This window comes from Schistocerca gregaria, chromosome 2 (genome assembly GCF_023897955.1).
Source record: "Schistocerca gregaria isolate iqSchGreg1 chromosome 2, iqSchGreg1.2, whole genome shotgun sequence".
Taxonomy (NCBI): Eukaryota; Metazoa; Arthropoda; class Insecta; order Orthoptera; family Acrididae; genus Schistocerca; species Schistocerca gregaria.
In genome coordinates, this window is record NC_064921.1 from 223,573,869 (window position 1) to 223,593,070 (window position 19,202).

Genomic DNA, 19,202 nt, shown 5'->3' on the forward strand with positions numbered 1-19,202 from the left:
CCCGTTTTGTTTCAAACACAAGAATCATTGAGCAAATCAGTGCACACTATACGTCACAAGATTCAGAACCATAAAATTTGTCAAATTCTAGCCTAGCATTGTCCTCTCCTACTTTGTCGAAACATTTTCACTGTCAGAGGTAACGTCGAAACTCTTAGGTTCTTTGAAGATATTTCTTTGAGTAAAGTAGTCCTTCTTTACGATGCAACATTTTTTTCCTTGTCTCCCCATCTTAGTTTTCGTACTTATGTTTGGGTACCCTATTTCGCCTCCCTTTCGAAAACCGATTTCTGTCTGGTTGAGGAATGTTGTTTTGTACATCATTAGTACTTACATTCTGCTGTGGAATCCCTTCATTTACGTTTGTTTGCTTGTCAACGTGGTTACTCTCAGATCTGCATTTCTCATCTTCATTACAAGCTACAGCCCCACCAACAATTTCTTTATCTACTACGACACTTGAGATCAAATAATTGTTACGGTTATTTTCATTCCGATGAGAATCTTTGGTTCGAATGTTCGCGCTTGGAGATGCACATTCTCCATAAACAACGGAAGAAGAACAGAATGCGTGAGGGTCTTGTCATTTTGTTTAGGTCTTTTTGGAGTAGTTTTGAAATTACCCTTCAAAAGAAACTTACTTTTTCGTACCGTCAAACCACCAAATCCATTCGACATCCTTGTAGCACTTTTATTAATACGCTGTGTCTGTTTTGGAAGCCTCCATTATCCCACCTGGTATTCATGACATTCACGACGTTACAAGCAGCTCAAAGAGCAAGAAACTAGGCTTTTTGCTTTGTCTGTGCACAGACGATGCTGTGAACCAGTGTTGCCACATGTTCCGTCTACCATCACTAGGCCAGAGACTGGTAAGTGGCGCTTCATTTACTGTTTCAAAACTGCAGTTTGGATTATGGATTTGTGATGCAAAATTGAAAATCAAACATAGGCGAAGCGGAACTTAGTCTTTTCCAATATTTCATGGGAACCGTTGCTACGACGACAATCGGGATTTTTTTCCAAATGGGCTATGTTATTTCCGAACAGAATGCGCTCACATCAGAAAGTTTAAAGGAACAGCGCTTGGTCTAGTGATGCTTAACAAGGACCAATTCAAGTCCGTGTCCGGCCAACCAGATTTACATTTTATGATTTCCCTAAATCGTTGCAGCAAATGCCGGGATGGCTCCTTTGGAAGCTCACGACTGATTTCCTTCCCCTTTCTTAAAACATACTGAGTTTATGCTCCGTCTCTAATGATCTCGATTCGATGGGGTGTTAAACTCTCCTCTCCCTTGCTCTCTTCTTTTGTAAATGGTGAGAAAAGTCGCAAACTTTCTGGGAAAGAGAATCGAGTGAACAAGCACCCTTGTCGACGCATCTTATCGCGTCATTTTGTTTGTGCCTGCTGTTACCGTGACGCTGTACTTCACACGGACGATAGCCGCCCATCCCTTTCTACACGCCATGGGATGTGTCAAGAAGCACTACACCCAATTCATCTCAATCAGACTGCACGCCTCGTAATTAATGCATCGATACCAGTGCTCCTAGCTGCATCGCATGAATAATTACATGTTTCAAGTGCATTAACTAGTCACATAATTTTTAAACCTTTTATTCAAGGAAATATCTGCACCATTTCAGTAGTCAAAAATCTGTAATCAGCCAGTGATTCGAGGCTTATCTGTTGAGGAAATGTGAGATTAACGTCTGACGATTCACTGTCGGAGAGGTCGCTGGAAATGGAGCTGTTGAGTCCTGGTACTCACAAGGCAATGGTCCAGTCCCACATATCGAAACCTACCCCGAAGTTTTTTCATACAGGAAGAATAAACTGTAGGAAATATAGTATCACAATCTTAGCTGATAAGGTGCAGTGAAAGTACGCCTACTGTTAATGAATAATTTCTCATTTTTGCCGCACGAAGAACCGCTAATAACAGCTGTTTGGACAGCCCTTCCTGCCTGCAGCGCGTATCGGCAAATAAACAGACGGGGATTGTGGGGGAGGGGGGGGAGGCGTGGCGAGAGGACGTATCGCCGCGAAGCGTGAGGTCCCGTGTGCACACCTGCGAGTCTTAAGGACTTAGGTCATATCAGAAATGTCTCAACTCACTGATTTTCTGAATAACTTGCATTTCATATCGACAGTTTAACTGTTTGCAGATGCAGTTGATACACAAGTGACTAGCAGAGGAAAGAAAATCTAAGCAGCCTGTGATGTTACATTACAGACAACTTACATCACTGGTGACTTTAATTTGTTGACATTAAATACGTTTAACAATTCGCGTACCACAGCTATTATGGCGAATAATGTATATTTTTCCTACACTGAAAGAGTTCTTGTTCATTTTCTGTAGTCGTCACAAAAAAGCGACGTTTCCGTTGGATAACAACATAACAAAGATTTTGCTTAAACCAGGCACACCTGACAAAACAATAATTAATGCGTTCAAGCACTTCACTGTAATTACAAGTTTTATTTACACAGAACTGGAATGCAGTCAGAAATGGCCGTGGCCATTGTTCTGCATATTGCGCTGCATACCCACGGTTGCCACACGTCCCGATATATCGAGATCGTCACCTTTAAGCACCTTCTTGTCCCGACATCACGACAAGACCGAATTTTGTCCCGATTTTACAAAACACTGTTACGAGCTTGGCTCAGGTACTGAAGTAACACTATCTGTTAGCGCAACATGTCAATACAACACAATTTAGTTTTAAGAAAATGGTTCAAATGGCTCTGAGCACTATGGGACTTACTTCTAAGGTCATCAGTCCCCTAGAACTTAGAACTACTTAAACCTAACTACCCTAAGGACATCACACACATCCATGCCCGCGGCAGGAATATAACCTGCGACCGTAGCGGTCGCACGGTTCCAGACTGAAGCGCCTGGAACCGCTCGGCCACCCCGGCCGGCCTAATTTAGTTTTATTTATGTCAACAAGTTTACATTGACAACGTCGTCTCACAGGTACCAGACATCTCTAGGGGAGTACGGGGGGGAGGAGAAAGGGAGGGAGGGGGGGGGGGGGGGAGACCGCGGTGGGTGAGCGGTTCCAGGCGCTTCCGTCCGGAACCGCGCGACTGCTATGGTCACAGGTTCGAATCCTGGCTCGGGCATGGGTGTGTGTGACGTCCTCTTAGGTTAGTTAGGTTCAGTAGTTCTACGTTCTATGGGACTGATGACCTCAGATGTTAGGTTCCATAGTGCTCAGAGCCATTTAGTACCGGGGCTGGAATAATTTAAGTAGCGCCACGCGGAAGAATCGGGCAGATCCCATTTGAATGGCGATCTGATAAGACGATTCTTTCTAACCGTAATACGAATAACGAGTGCAAGATAGTAAAGTTTGAAGTTCTTACTGCAGATATATAGGGCGTGAAGTGTATAGTGACGTTTACTTCGATGATTGAAGTGTCACTGTCCACTGTTTACCGTCTAATAAAATTACTTTATCATAGCTTACGAAAATGCCTGAGGATGGAGAGAGAAAGTGTCACCTCTCGAATTATTATACAAAAGAATGGTTTTTTTGTCTAGAAAGGACGAACGGCTCAGGAAGCGTTGTCGGAGATTTGTGGCTGCTTCATCTCAGAAACTCACAGGGATAAGGCAGATATGAGGCATCACATTTCTGCGACGAATCCAACAAATAGATTCGCGGTAGCATCGACGTCAGAGCCTATTTCCACATTCGTGATTAAAGAAGATACCCAGGAAGACTTGCCCGTTGCTGCTGCAGAACTAACAACAGCTTATAAAGTTGTCAAGCACCATCAGTCCTTCAGTTCTCTTGATTGTGCCGTAAAACTGAATGCCGCAATGTATCCCGACTCCAAAATCGCCGAAAAGCAGTCTACAGCCATGAAAATATTATCACACCTCACTCCGTGTTCGAATGCATAATACGATTGCAAAAAGTTTCATTTTACGGTTTAGACACCGACGCACCGAATCAAAAGGCTGAAACGGTGTTTCCTTTAGTTGTTCAGTACTGAAGCTGACGGAATCCAAAAGAAGCCGTTGGAGGAATTGGATGCCCCGTCCATATTCTCAACAATAATATATCAAGCTCTGCTGGAGTCTTAAGCGTCGACATTGAAATAATCGTCATGGAAATGTTTAATTATTTTTCAATATACATGGTAAGGACAGAGAAGCTGAAAGAACTGTGCTTATACGACTATGTCAATCATCTCACTAAAAAACAAGATGGATGTAGTTAATGCCCACAGTTGATAGACTTCTTAAACTTTGGATTCCATTAAAACAAGTTTTGACGCCCAAGACAGGCCACCTCAGACAATATCACATTTTTTCAGTAGTCCGATCAGTGACATTTACTTCATGTTTCTACAGTCGAACTTGACTCTCAAAAAATATAAAAAGCAAGAAGAAGAGTAAAGAGTCGATACTTCAAATAAGAAATATATTAAACGACACTCGAAGATGTCTGAATGTAAGGAAGACTGAAAATTTTATTGGAATGCAAACCAAGATGAATTTGCATAAATTAAAGAACGAGAACCCTAACCAAGAAATAATTAATTTAATTTCTCAAAGTTGAGGAACAGGCAATTCTGTACCATAGCATTTGATTACTTGGAGAAATATTTCTTTTAATAAATATCAAGTATTTGATTGGATCACACTGTCTGAAACTCCAGGCTGGGTGATGATTGATGATAATGTTTGGTTGGTTGGGCGCTCAACTGCGCGGTCATCAGCGCCCGTGGGTGATGATTGAAAACACCGTCATGTACCTGACTAAAATGGTATGAAGATTTCAGGCGACAGTTGTTTTTAGGAATGTATTTGAAGAACTTTTAAGAAACTAAGCGTGACTCGGAAGAGAGGAGGTCTAAACACTCTGTGGAAGAAAGGTCGATTTACATTCTTAAGGAAACCGGCGTTCCCGAAAGCAAATGCCAACTGTTAAAATTATGCGAGTATGTGTTTGCTTTTGCCTCACACAACGACACTGTGGAAAGAGTATTTTCACTGATGTCGGACCACACGTCTGCCACCAGAGACCGTGTGATCAATCTTACAGTGCCAGTTTAACTACAGGTTGACTTGCGTGGAGTTTTATAAATATGTAAAAGGAAAAAAAGACTTCCTGATAAGGGGGAAATCTTCCCCAAAATATGTGAGCTAACTACTTGTTCTGCAACATGTTCCATGTAATTGTGTTCTAAACAAAAGGAAATTATGTTAAGTAAAATTTTTACTTAATTTCTACACCTCCCCCCCTCCCCCCCTTTCGGAGTGTCCCGACGAAGTCCCAGCTAGATATGGCAACCCTATGCGTATCAGGCATACTTGATCAAATTAGTAAAATGTGGTGATGCAAACGGACAATGTAGAAATGATTGAAGTTTAACAATACTGTTGATAAACCTGAAATGACGAAGAGGCAAGGGAGATTATATTGCCCGACAGTTTTCCAAAAAATGCTTTACTGTTGAATTTTTTTCTAGAGGCTCAATCGCACCATTAATTCTGGTTGGAATCCGCATAACAGTAACAGTCTCTTCATCGTCCTCCTAAAGACATAGGTTTCATTAAGTCCATGCCAAAAGTTCAACAAAAGCAATGAATTATTTTCTGCAACTGGAATAAAGGCTTTCGGCTGTAATATTAAAAATTATTCTGTCCAATGTGTTCAGATTTATCTACCTCGATTATTAGAGTTTTGCAACTAAACAGTGCTTTTTTGTCCTAATTTGCTTGAGGTTCGTAAAAATAGATATAATACTGAGGAAACATTAATCCACTTACACTTATCACTGGGACTATTCTGTACGAAAGTATCATAGCTTTCATCGGCTGCGCGACTGGCTCTCTTTTTTTCACTCGAAATGATAAAGTGCGGTTTGCACTTAAATCTTGTATAAAAGGTTACTGATTTCCTTTAAACATAGCATTTTAACGGACCAAAAGTACCCTCGTCTCTCTTTTCCGTATAATTTCTTGAATTTGTGTAACCAGAAGACGCAGTCTCGTAGATCTCCCTTGGCAACAGTGCATTGACTACCAAGAGCAGTACTAAATCTTTCAAACAGTTTTTATTTCATACTTTTACGGGTTTCATTTTGGCACGTATTTTGTTCTTCGGATAAATCTGTCTTCCACTTATACTTCTTAAGTTCAGATTATACGAAACGAAACCAGCTTTGTACACTGCTTAACTGAAAGTGCGTTGTCTCTCCTTCGTTTAACCGAAAAATTTACAGCGTTGCCTTTGTCACTGAGATCTGAATTGTCCATTTTTTTTGTGTTGGAAGATACTGTATTATTGTTCTCGACTTTAATTGGCGAAACAAACACCGTTTAGCTACAGTTCACGGAAACGTCAGTGTTGTTTCCTGTTTCTTCTGTTTGCATAATTTCTAACGAAATATCGACATCAATCGAATGAATTGCCAAGAATTTAGTTAATAAATGGAATATATGTAGGTCTTCAGGAGAAGTGATTGTTACTGCATACCACGTTTTCATATTTCATATTTGCAAAGTTTTGTTTCACATTACTGTCAAACTGGAACCTGCACATACAGAGTCCGCCAGAAAAATGTATACACACTTTAAGGAACGAAAAGTATTACTTATGTGTTTATATTACATTTAATAATTGATCACACATGTTCTACAACCTTTATTTTAGCACATGGTTACTTTAAATGTTCAAAATATTCACCGTTGGCGGATATACACATAATACAACGACGAGCGGTCGCTGCAATTACGTCAGTCAGTATTACACATGTCGCTGTAATATGCTGGCGATGTTCCTCCAGCGCGCGTAGCTACGTCATAGACGTTATCTTTCACAGTTCCTCACAAATAAACGTCCATAGGTGTTAGATCTGGAAAAATTGATGTGCGTAAAATTTCCAGGTACACTTCTCCAGTGACAGTAGCATCAAAGAAAAAGGGTCCTACTAAGCCCCTAGATACCAGTCCACACCACACATGAACCCGTGGTAGATTGACCACTTTATGCACATAAACATGCGGATTTTCCGGTGTCCTGTACACACCGTTATGCCGATTCACGGTTTCATTAGGTATAAATTGTGCCTAGTCATTCCACACTACCTTCGTCACAAATGGTTCGTCATCAGTTACCATTTGCTGATACCATTCGCAAAATTGCATTTGGCTATTAGGATCGTCATCATTAATCGCGCGCAGTAATCGTGGAAGGTAAACATTCCACTTTTCAGCTTTCAGAATTCTTCGTACACTTGTACTGATAACCCCCACTTCACGTGCACATTGCATAGCAGACTTCTGTGGAGGATTAACAAACATTTCCAACACGAGAGCCGACGAAGCAGAACTTGTAGCTGTACGCTGCCTTCCTGATCTTCCTTTGTGAATATCACAAATCATTCCATGTAATTCAAACTTATCATGGTGCGTTTAGTTGTTAGGTGGGTTGGCAGTTCTGTTTCAAACTCCCGTCTCTACTGACGTTGCACTTCAACGGCATTATCAAACGTGAAAAACCACTTCACAGTAAATTTTCGTTGCTCGAATGTGAAGCGTTCTCCTGCCGTCTTGTTTTCTCAATACCGAGATGAAAATAGTAACATCTTTTAAGCCAAAGACCATACTACAACACAGTCGTAATTCAAATCGAACGACAATATCGATATCTCGATAGAGTCTGACAAAGTGTGTATAAATTTTTCTGGGGGATGCTATTAGCAAACATGAACAACGAAAATACAAAAAATTAAATCAGTTTCATCTCAGCTGTTAACACTTAGTGATATCGCAAGGGAATTGCTAATTACCATCTATATTAATTAATGAGGTGCGAATTCTTATGAAGAATTGGTATAAACAATTGTGTCAGAGAAACTATCAACGAAAACTCAGATTTGTTCACAAATTGCGACCATGTTGTGCTGTGTTACCTGTTTGCCAGGGATATGCTTCTGCCGCGTTGTGCATTTATTGTCTATTACAACTACGGTACTGGTGTACGTTCCTCCAGCCGACTGGCGAGCTACGAATTTGGCAATTTTAAGCATTTTTTTAAAATGCTTGTGAAGTGTCTAGCAGCTGAAGTTTCGACATGTGTCACTGTGCGAAGGCCTTGGGGTTGACTGTGGTCAGTGCTGTCGCCTCGGAGCAAGTGGATACGGCGGCCGTGCGTCTCAGCACGACACTGTGGCTGTGGGCGTCTGTCGGAGCCTTGGTGCTCGTGATAAATGAGGCTGTGTTTAGACTAGCCCAGAATACTGCATACCCCTGCCGAGGCTGCATGTCATAACCTACAGATGTAATGAGGAGGCCTTTCGGGATACAGGGGATACAGACTTCACACAAAGAAACTTTTTGATACCCTGAAATTAAACACTAGAGCAGAGGTCGTTACTGGGTTACACCGTCACCTTACCTCACCTCTCCTGCTCTTCAGCGTGCGGCATAAAATCTGAAAAAATGTTCCATTTATCTTCCACACATTCTAAAAATCCCAGTCTTTTCCAGTAGCTGATTCTATTTTTTTTATTTTTTTTTATTTTTTTTAATTTTTTTTTGCAGCAGACCCTGTGATATCTATTTCTCTTTTTCTTTGTGTATTGTTGTAACCATGGATACACGGTCTTTGGCACCCATTCACTAAAACGCAGCGTACAGTGCATTAGAGTCCTGTACGTCCGGTCGGCTTCTCACGCCTGATGCAAGGCGATGGAGCACTGCGAATTGCGATCTGTCGGAAAACACCTTCACTATTTTTCATCGTTGAATGGTCGACGCACTACGCCGGGCTCAGTACGTACTATGTGTTGCTAAAGTCCTTTTACATTACATTTATCGTTTTCCATGGATCACTTGGAGAAGAGTCTTTGGGATGTGTTAAGAGTCAAAGCTTTTTTTTTTTTTTTACTCAGATACATGGATATTGTACAAATGTAATGCAGACAGAGTTATGAGCTATAATCCTTGTGAAGATAATCATAGAAGGAGTTGGCCAATAAGAAGTTCTTTAATTCACTCTGAAACTGATCTTTATCACTTACAAGACCTTTGACATGCTCTGGTAAGTTATTGAATATATGAGTACCCAAGTATTTGACTCCTTTTTGTACTAATGTCAAGCTTTTATAGTCCTTATACAGATTGTTTTTGATTCTGGTATTATAATCATGTTTTGCACTATTTTGTGTGAAAAGAGACATGTTGGAATGGCAAAGGACGTCAGTGAGTACGAGAAGTGGTAAGACACTCTGGTACGGATCTTGAGTGACTATCCTCCAGAAAATTTAAATTAAAATCTCCATTTAGTATGAGTTCATTATTTTTAGATGTGAAGAAATTTAATACTGCATCATGCTGTTTAGTGAGTAGCTGGAAACCGCCAGTTGGAGCCCTCTATATTGTGACTATAATTATTTTTATTTTGTGTGTTGCTACTTGTGTGGCATATGCTTCAAAATGCTGATCACTACAGTATTTAAGAATGTCAACGTTTTTATAATTGTGATCCTTTCTAATGTAAGTGGCGACTCCTCCTTTCTCCATCTCTTTTATACATTACTTTGAAGCGAAGGTATACCCTTCCACATTAAGCATTTAAATTTCACTACCTAAATGATGTTGAGAAATACAAATAATATCAACATGATTTGTAGACTATACCTCATCTAAACAGATCTGAAATTCATTAATTTTGTTTTTTAAACCTCTGATATTTTGATGTAGTAACTTAACTATTACTTTTTTGTCTTCACACGTATTATGCTTAACTCTTTCAGAGACATCTTGTTTCAATATTGAATGTGTAGATAATGAGCTTATCCTAATGAAAGAACTACTTCCACGAGTTGCTGTGTCCGTCCTTAAAGAAACTGCTATCAACCTAGCCAGCATATCCTTCCCTATTCTATTGAGATGCAGGCCATGAGAAGTAAAGCCCCACCCATCAATAGTGTCAACAGGAAACAAACCAATACCTGACCCAGCACCAGTCCAAAGCAGTCGATCTAATTCCATATTGACCCTTCCCACAGAGCTGTTCAACTGGGGTCGATCGTACCGCTTGAAAACAGCCACAACTCACCATCAGTATGGTTCGTTGCTGATGCTATTTTTACCAGGCCACTCTCAGTACTGTAGCCCTGGTCCCTACCGATACTGTTCCCTGCTCCACCCACTATTACAACATGGTCCTCCTTGGTGAAAGCTTTACACAAAGATCCCATGCCCTCTATCACTTGGCTGAGACATGCGCTAGGCTTGAAAAAGTTTGTGACCTGGTAGCTGTCACCTAATTTTCGCTACAGAAGTTAGCCCACACCTCTTCCATGAATGCTACCTAACAGCAGAATATTCTTCCTACGTCCTACTTTTTCTGAAGCAACAGGCTTCCTAACTGAATTCTGCTGTGCTACATCTACATCTACATGAGGCTCTTCATTCTTTCTGTGGCCTCTGTTTCGTGCTACTACTTCACACTTTTCTTCACCCTTCTCCCCCCTTAACCTAATTAGTTCCTCCATAGCTTTATCTAATTCAACCTCAAGGGCTCTAATCTTCCCCTCCTGTTCTGCTGTGAACACACTCTACAGTACCTAGGAAGAGTCTCATTTTGTTCCCCAATTTCCATGCCACTACATTCCCCCCCCCCCCCCCCCCCCAGTGAAACGGTCACAACAGCTGCATAGCCCACCCCAGAACTAACTTTCCTATTGTTGTTGCGGTCTTCAGTCCTGAGACTGGTTTGATGCAGCTCTCCGTGCTACTCTAAACTGTGCAAGCTTCTTCATCTCCCAGTACCTACTGCAACCTACATCCTTCTGAATCTGCTTAGTGTATTCATCTCTTGGTCTCCCTCTACGATTTTTACCCTCCACGCTGCCCTCCAGTACCAAATTGGTGATCCCTTGATGCCTTAGAACATGTCCTACCAACCGATCCCTTCTTCTGGTCAAGTTGTGCCATAAACTTCTCTTCTCCCCAATCCTATTCAATACTTCCTCATTAGTTATGTGATCTACCCATCTAATCTTCAGTATTCTTCTGTAGCACCACATTTCGAAAGCTTCTATTATCTTCTTGTCCAAACTATTTGTCGTCCATGTTTCACTTCCATACTTGGCTACACTCCATACAAATACTTTCATAAATGACTTCCTGACACTTAAATCTATACTCGATGTTAACAAATTTCTCTTCTTCAGAAACGCTTTCCTTGCCATTGCCAGTCTACATTTCATATTTGATATCATCAGTTATTTTGCTCCCCAAATAGGAAAACTCCTTTACTACCTTAAGTGTCTCATTTCCTAATCTAATTCCCTCAGCATCACCCACTTAGTTCGACTACATTCCATTATCCTCGTTTTGCTTTTGTTGATGTTCATCTTATATCCTTCTTTCAAGACACTGTCTATTCCATTCAATTGCTCTTCCAAGTCCTTTGCTGTCTCTGACTGAATTACAATGTCATCGGCGAACCTCAATGTTTTTATTTCTTCTCCGTGGATTTTAATACCTACTATGAATTTTTCTTTTGTTTCCTTTACTGCTTGCTCAATATACAGATTGAGTAACATCGGGGAGAGGCTACAACCCTGTCTTACTCCCTTCCTGACCACTGCTCCCCTTTCATGTCCCTCGACTCTTGTAACTGCCATCTGGTTTCTGTACAAATTGTAAATAGCCTTTCGCTCCCTGTATTTTACCCCTGCCACCTTTAGAATTTTAAAGAGAGTATTCCAGTCAACATTGTCAAAAGCTTTCTCTAAGTCTACAAGTGCTGGAAACGTAGGTTTGCCTTTCCTTAATCTTTCTTCTAAGATACGTCATAGGGTCAGTATTGCCTCACGTGTTCAGTGTTTCTACGGAATCCAAACTGATCTTCCCCAAGGTCGGCTTCTACTAGTTTTTCCATTCGTCTGTAAAGAATTCTAGTATTTTGCAGCTTGGCTTATTAAACTGATTGTTCAGTAATTTTCACATCTGTCAACACCTGCTTTCTTTGGGATTGGAATTATTATATCCTTCTTGAAATGTGAGGGTATGTTGCCTGTTTCATACATCTTGCTCACCAGATGGTAGAGTTTTGTCAGGACTGGCTCTCCCAAGGCCGTCAGTAGTTCCAATGGAATGTTGTCTACTCCGGGGGCCTTGTTTCGACTCAGGTCATTCCTATGGCAGCTAAAACACTTCACGCTCATGACTTAACAACATATGCGTACTTTTTAAGCTTTCTCTAAATAAAGATAATTTCCTATTTACTATGCTCTATAGTGCTCTAATGTAAATATAATATTAATGTACTTACTTAATTACACTTCGAATCACTTAACTTTCGTGCACAACATTTAGGCCTGAAAACGCCTGTCAAGCGGTAACGGTGTTACGCTATTTTCTTTAAAAATGCGGCACAGAACTTAAAATCTTTAATTCCCCGAACAGATATTACACTACTGAACGCAATTAAATCTAATAAAATCTAGACAGTGCACTTAATACTTACAAAAACTTCAAAAGTAAGCGCACACGAAGTAGGCCTAAAAACGGACGTTAAGTGGTAACGGTTTCACGCTATTTTCTTTAAAAATGCTGCACATAACTGAAAATCGTCACTTCCCCAAACAGTTATTACACTACTGAACTCAATTAAACCTAATAAAATCTAGACACTGCACTTAATACTTACTAAAAGTTCAAAAACAAGCGCACACGAAATATCAACACAACCGATCGGTCCAAAGAGCTTCCAAAGCAAGCTTCGGAAAACTTCACTTGAAGGCTTCCTCCTTTCTCTGGCAGAATTTTATGCTTTTCGCAATAGTATAATGTCACATATTAATGAAAAGCTGAGACTTTACAAATTGCTTTGTTTCCTGTTCGTAATTGCAAAATAAAAAAAATATATGTGCAGCTCTTAATCCAACTATAATTTTACGGTGTTCTCTCTAATCAATTAAGTCAGATCTCGACAACATACTACGTGAAGTGAATGTAAAATAACGCTATTTGGGTTATTCAGATGCACACATTACATGAGAGGCTTAGTGCATTACAGAGCGGTTTACTGTTGAAATTCGGACAGCGTACGACTCTGGAAGAGTCAGACAGTTTACTAAGATATCCCACCGACATCTTACGAAATGGCAACGAAAAACACCCCAGAGCTAACAGCTAATCTCCCCTTCTCTTTGTCAGTGTTTTCCATATATTCTTTTACCTGCCGATTTTACGAAGAACTTCCTCATTACTTATCTTAATCAGTCCACCTTATTTCCAACATTCTTCTGTAGCACCTCATCTCAACTACTTCGATTCTTTTCTGTTCCTGTCTTCTCACAGTCCCTGTCTCACTACTACATAATGCTGTGCTCCAAACGTACATTCTAAGGAATTTCTTCCTCGAATTAAGACATATGTTTAATACTAGCAGACTTCTCTTGGTCAGGAACAGGGGGACTACATAGCGGTACCCTCCGCCACTGAACTCGGTCTAGCTAGCCGCGTGTTGGACGCCGCGCTGTCAGCGAAGGCCGTGGGTGTTGTCAGTACACAGTCGAGACGAAGGTCACGGCGCAGCAGATGTGAAGTAGTAGCGTGACGCTGACTCAGCAAGCTTCTGTTAACGGCTAGCCGCCGCCTATATCGGTGACGCCCCGAGTGCCTGCAGTGCGTGATTTGCAGACTCGTACCTACACCGGTAATCACTGGAGCAGCTGCAGTACTCTTTTCAGTGCATCGCGTATCTCTTGCTGACAACGCAAAATAAGTATCTCTAGCTGTGACGAGTAGTTCAACGCATGTTCCAGGGTGACAGTACAGTTTTCTTGGGTTATCCCCCCCCCCCCCCCCCAGTTTACTATCACTACGTGTAAGAATGTGGAATGTGAAATTTGGTCTGTCCTTCAAAATCGAGAAAACCAGCCAAAAAAAAAAAGTCCACCAACTTCTCAAAATTATTACTTCTAAACGAAAGACGCACTCAGTGCGTAACGTGTGTAAGTAGGCTGTTTAGGTTTTTATGTTGGTAACGTCACCTAGAGCTCTGTATGGAAATCACCGGCTGTGCTGTGTGCAGTCTGTGGCTGGTTGGCATTGTTGAAATATTCGCCATTGTAGTGTTGGGCAGTCGGATGTGAACAGCGCGTAGCGTTGCGCAATTGGAAGTGAGCCGCCAGCAGTGGTGGATGTGGGGAGAGAGATGGCAGAATCTTGAGAGCGGACGATTTGGAGGTGTGTCCATCAGAAAGAGTAAATTTGTAATATTGGGTATCATGAACTGATATATATATATATGACTTTTGAACGTTATTAAGGTAAACACATTGTTTGTTCTCTATCAAAATCTGACTATGCCTATCAGTAGTTAGTGCTTTCAGTAGTTAGAATCTTTTATTTAGCTGGCATTATTGGCGCTCGCTGTATTGCAGTTGTTCGAGTAACGAAGATTTATGTGAGGTAAGTGATTCATGAAGGTTATAGGTTATTGTTAGTCAGGGCCATTCTTTTGTAGAGATTATTGAAAGTCAGATTGCGTTGCGCTAAAAATATTGTATGTCAGTTTAGTGTTGATCAGAATAAGTAAAGAGAGTAATGTCTGAGTACGTTCAGTTTTGCTCAGCTGTTTGAAAAGCAAATAACGTAAGAGGTTTTCCAGCATAGTAATTCATTAATTTTTCTAAAGCGACGTTTGATGTGCACAGGTTGTTCGTATACAAACATATTTCCATTTCAGAGAGCGCATTCGTCTTGTGAGTGACGTGACTTGCCCAGTGAGGCCAAACTAGCCAGGCAAAGGGCAAGAGCGAACCGAGTCGTTCCCTGTTAAGATCAAATTCGGACCACTCCAGCCGTCGTTCAGTTTTCAGGGGAAGTAGCAGTCGCATCAAAAACAATCTTATTGTTTGTTCACGATAGAAAATGTATTTCCTTGGCTATTGTTCCCATGAAATAACTAGAAGCGAACCCTTCGTCTATGAACCAAACGTTTGTGGTTTTCTTTGAGAATTTGTTGTAATGTACTGTGCATCAAACTGTGACGGGCTAACAGTGTAGAGATAAGTTGTAGTGACGGAGCACGAAATCCTATAGAGGAGATGAGAAACTATATACAAAATTAGAAATTTGTATAAAAACAGAAGCTACCAAAAAAGTAAAATAATGATTGCACTGAATCGAGAGGCAGAATCATCAGACGACGATATTAGCGAAAGTTTAGTAGGGATTGTTCAAATTCCATGAACTATTAGTAACAGAACAGTTTATAATAAAACAAAACTACTTTTTTTACCAAATTTGGCTTAAATGATGAGTTCCTTATGTCAGTCCCTTTGCAGTGATATAAAAATGAAGATTCAATGACAATCTACACCTGCAACAACAAAGTAACGGAAAGGAGTAGGAGAATTATGAAAATTATTACAAGTTATTAGAAGCATCTGTCTAAAACTTTTGCGAAGGAAGGATGCTAAATATTGTTTTGAAAGAAAAATAGCTCTCTTAGGTTTCTTAGGGTATGTTTGCAACCTAGTTAATAAACGATTAAGGTATGAACGACATAAATACACTCCTGGAAATGGAAAAAAAGAACACATTGACACCGGTGTGTCAGACCCACCATACTTGCTCCGGACACTGCGAGAGGGCTGTACAAGCAATTATCACACGCACGGCACAGCGGACACACCAGGAACCGCCGTCAGTGCCAGCCAGTTTGCCGTGGCATACGGAGCTCCATTACAGTCTTTAACACTGGTAGCATGCCGCGACAGCGTGGACGTGAACAGTATGTGCAGTTGACGGACTTTGAGCGAGGGCGTATGGTGGGCATGCGGGAGGCCGGGTGGACGTACCGCCGAATTGCTCAACACGTGGGGCGTGAGGTCTCCACAGTACATAGATGTTGTCGCCAGTGGTCGACGGAAGGTGCACGTGCCCGTCGACCTGGGACCGGACCGCAGCGACGCACGGATGCACGCCAAGACCGTAGGATACTACGCAGTGCCGTAGGGGACCGCACCGCCACTTCCCAGCAAATTAGGGACACTGTTGCTCCTGGGGTATCGGCGAGGACCATTCGCAGCCGTCTCCATGAAGCTGGGCTACGGTCCTGCACACCGTTAGGCCGTCTTCCGCTAACGCCCCAACATCATGCAGCCCGCCTCCAGTGGTGTCGCGACAGGCGTGAATGGAGGGACGAATGGAGACGTGTCGTCTTCAGTGATGAGAGTCGCTTCTGCCTTGGTGCCAATGATTGTCGTATGCGTGTTTGGCGCCGTGCAGGTGAGCGCCACAATCAGGACTGCATACGACCGAGGCACACAGGGCCAACACCTGGCATCATGGTGTGGGGAGCGATCTCCTACACTGGCCGTACACCTCTGGTGATCGTCAAGGGGACACTAAATAGTGCATGGTACATCCAAGCCGTCATCGAACCCATCGTTCTACCATTCCTACACCGGGAAGGGAACTTGCTGTTCCAACAGCACAATGCAGGTCCGCATGTATCCCGTGCCACCCAACGTGCTCTAGAAGGTGTAAGTCAACTACCCTGGCCAGCAAGATCTCCGGATCTGTCCCCCATTGAGCATGTTTGGGACTGGATGAAGCGTCGTCTCACGCGGTCTGCACGTCCAGCACGAACGCTGGTCCAACTGAGGCTCCAGGTGGAAATGGCGTGGCAAGCCGTTCCACAGGACTACATCCAGCATCTCTACGGTCGTCTCCATGGGAGAATAGCAGCCTGCATTGCTGCGAAAGGTGGATATACACTGTACTAGTGCCGACATTGTGCGTGCTCTGTTGCCTGTGTCCATGTGCCTGTGGTTCTGTCAGTGTGATCATGTGATGTATCTGACCCCAGGAATGTGTCAATAAAGTTTCCCCTTCCTGGGACAATGAATTCACGGTGTTATTATTTCAATTTCCAGGAGTGTAATTACATCATTAGTGTAGCAATGAGAATAAAAAACCTGAAAGCGACATCTAATTATGTGCTATGCTTAATATTCACAGAAAAACGAATTCATTTATATGATGTAATAGAAGCTTAGTGCCTATGGGACTATTTTAAGTAAAGCACTGTTAGGCCTTCAACGCCTTTTTGGACAGTGTTTGTTTGCGTATAAAAATAGAAATAGAAGAAATTGTAGGACACCTCGCGCAAGCTGAAGATGTAATTATGGATGTCTCGAAACGTGTAGTGGGGATGGAATTGATATTTTGATGGTAAGGTTACTAGTTTGACGACCATTGCTGAGAAAGTGGAGCCAGCAGAATTTTGAAGGTTCTTCAAGAACATCAATTGTATCCTATGATGACTAATCAGTAAATCCAACAGCTGTTTTAGACAGTCAACAAATTTTTAGTTTATGTGCATTTTATACTGCTGTTGATATTCTGGTATGGTCTGTTTTTATTTCTGTTCCATCATTTACTTAAAACTCGAGAATTAAATATTGAAAGCCTTATACTGTTTCAGTGATACTGGGAGACATCTGAAATTGTAATAAATTAACATTATCTTTGTCATTAAAATATCCATGTACCTACGATTAAGTGTAAAAGGAGCTACAGACTTCAGCCAAACGTATTCCCCCCCTCTTTCGAGAGACCATTATATAGTTTATTATTATGGTTATAGTTGACGATCGTTTGAAATATAGTATGCATAAATGTAATTAACGACGTATACTGAGCTTTCCAGTGTAGTCAAATTAGTTTTCGTTTTAGAAATGCTGTTTCTTACCACAAGACTTTAAAATAACTATTGAGAATAGTGTAGGTGTGGTCCTTTCTTCTACATCTAATGTCTAATCCAGTGAAATAATTGCTTCATAGCACGAATTGTCGCCAGCGATTTCTACATGTTTTGTTATACTTCTCAATTTGGTTACATTATTTTACTTGTTTATTAAACTACAATGATAAATATTAACAATATCAAGTAAAAAAAGGTGGAGTTCCAAATTTTGAAACATTTTCAGAAAAGATATTTAATGCTTTTTTTGTTTTTCTAAGAGTCTGACGCACATGAGGGACGAACGTTTGTGTGTCCCATAACATCAATTGAAATGATACACAAATAAATATGTGGACATAATTACGTAACATACTCTCACATCATAAACATGCAACAAAATGGAAGTTATTTATAGTAAGGTTGGCTAAAAGGTTTTTTTTTTCATTTACAGTAAATCTACAATTGACTGATTGTGAAAGATACGCTGTTTGTTCGAAGTGTTCAAACTTCTACCTGTTTCTGACTTCGGAACCATCCCTTGAAGAAGGGTTTAAATCCCTGTCCAGTATCAACAAGATATACGTTTCCGCCGTTGCCCAACAACGTTTAAGGTGGTGAATACACTCACCCCCCCCCCCCCCCTTGTTTTTATTTTTTTATTCTTTTTTTTAAAGAGCTACGACTGGTTTTCCTCTCCATAAGCGAACAGACCATCGTTAATAACATGGTTGGATCTCGCTCTTCCTTCCTTCTTCCTTGCTTCAAACAGATGTGCGCGGGCTGTATTTGTCACAGATTTTAGGGACTCGAAGGTATCGTTTCACTTTGTTCACAGTTTTTGCCTGACATGACACTCCGTCAAAATACTGATTGCAGCACTGGCTCACCTGTTTCCTACACATTGAACTCGTTCTATTACGCTCCAAGATAGCTCTTTTCCGACGCGGAGACTCTTTCGTCTACACGTGAGAGCTGCTTTCTATCTGCAGCTCATGTCTAACACATTTCTGCCTGCCCATCTCTGACCGTATTGAACAAAAATGGTTGCAATCGAACCATGCCAACATCTTACAATTCCTGATCTTTAATTTTCGCCTGCGATGAAACTTGCGGGTTGAATGCAAATAATAGGAGAAGTTCATTAATGGCTAAGCCGAAAATTACAGTAACAAGTGTGAATATCGGGAATATAGAAGGGAGCCAAAATTTCAAACAGTACAGACAGTTTAAAGTCTTTCAGTTCGGCGTCCTAGTAAACTTCCAGCCTCTGAAATGTACTTCATGTAATCTTCCTCGTCTTAACTGAGATTCAACACATATCGGATCTGTCCTGTGAGAAAATCTCATCAGTGTCTGAATAATCATAGGAAATTACAGAAACATTAGGTCGCATAAGATGGTTAATGTCCATAGGCGCTTCTCAGCCCTTTGAGTTCATCAAT